General features: G+C 43.2%; 1 protein-coding gene across 1 annotated transcript in view; it reads right to left on the bottom strand.

Annotated features, from left to right (window-relative positions):
- adamtsl2 (ADAMTS like 2) overlaps window positions 1-666 on the bottom strand; it is a 56154-nt gene extending 55488 nt beyond the window's left edge. Inside the window, exon 1 of the mRNA XM_015374553.1 lies at window positions 532-666. The gene's annotated coding sequence lies outside the window, so the exon portion shown is untranslated. The remainder of the gene's footprint in view (window positions 1-531) is intronic.
- Between the last annotated feature and the right edge of the window lie 814 nt (window positions 667-1480).

The raw sequence follows: 1480 nt of genomic DNA, 5'->3' as shown, positions 1-1480 counted from the left end.
TGTCTGCTCATAAACATCCCAGCATAAACAAACTCAACATGATGCCTGTTTAACATCTTTATATCTTTTAGAGGAGCCACTCAGTGTTTCCTGACTTGGATCCTTTTCAAGCTGAATTTTACTTTTCTGCACCAAGTAGAAAATGTTTGAAAATGTTGAACAATAAGATTTGTATCCCTTTAACTCCACCGCTTGGCCTGCAGAGAGTGTCTACCTCACCAGTTTACACTCAGCCATCTCCCAACAGCTGACAAGTTTCCAGTCAGACTCCGGGCCTCTCCAGGAATACACATGCACACGCATGCCTGCACAGAAACACGTACTCCTCTGGGAGCGAGTCAGCATTATTTTCTGGATTTGTTTTGGTCTGGTGCAAAACACGCGTCTCATTGGCTCCTGTAGGCCTCGTAAACACACCCACACACACACACTGAGAGCAGAGGGGAAACCACAACAGCACATGCAGGCATCCAGAGAGCAGAAATCACACCAACTCCACAGCAGCAGAGGAGTTTCCAAATATTTACTCACCTCGCCTGCAGCAGTCCAAGGGCTTCCTGGAGAGAGCTGGAGATGCCACTCAGAGTCTGTGTGTGAGTCTGAATGCTTCAGCAGCGCTGGGCTGTGGGGATGAGAGCTGCTGTCAGTGTGGAGTGAGGAGGGATAGAGAGAGGGATGAAGAAAGGGAGGGAGGTAAGGTGTGCTTTCCTGCATCCCTCTTTCTCCTCCTCCTCCTCCAGCCCAGGAGGAGGAGGAGGAGGAGGAGGAGGAGGAGGACCAGAGGAGTGACTCTGGCTCACTGCTCTCTCTTCCTTATAACTTTTTAATTTCCCATATCTTCTAACTTGTGATGCTGTCAAACGATATAAGTACAGCGACAATAAAGTTTCTTCTTATTAAATGACTTTGACTAGACCTTTAAATCTTACTTTCTGCCAGATTAGACACTCATACACAGAAACGAAACATAGAAGTTTGATCTGATCTTATAAAAAAAATCACACCCGTCATGTTCTGCGGGTTAGTTGGAAACTTTGAGTCTTCACTGCAAAAAATCTAATCTAAATAAGTTCTTTTTTCTTAAATTAAGTGCATTTGTTCTTAAATTGAGGAGGTAAGTGAGATACTTTGCCAATGGAACAAGACAATTTACATTTAAAATGAGAAAAAAATCGCATTTTCTTATTTTTCGAGTGCATATTATTCAATTAGCTTATTTTAAAGGTAAAAATACTCATTCCATTGGCAGATCATCTTGTTTACCTACTGAAATAAAGGCTAAATACACTTAATTTAAGAAATTTCTACTTATTAGTAGATCGTTTTTGCAGTGTTCATGGACCACATCCAGCACCTCAAACACAAATCTTGCCTCTAGGAATGGCAGAATCAATCCCACAGCATGACGGCACCACCCCTCTACCTCCCTTCCTCATTGGGCCTCCCTGCACACCTGCAGCTAGTTGCTTAATTACCTGTG

The sequence above is a fragment of the Cyprinodon variegatus genome, unplaced genomic scaffold, assembly GCF_000732505.1.
Source record: "Cyprinodon variegatus isolate N-32 unplaced genomic scaffold, C_variegatus-1.0 Scaffold105, whole genome shotgun sequence".
NCBI lineage: Eukaryota > Metazoa > Chordata > Actinopteri > Cyprinodontiformes > Cyprinodontidae > Cyprinodon > Cyprinodon variegatus.
This window is presented reverse-complemented; position numbering and strand designations above follow the sequence as displayed.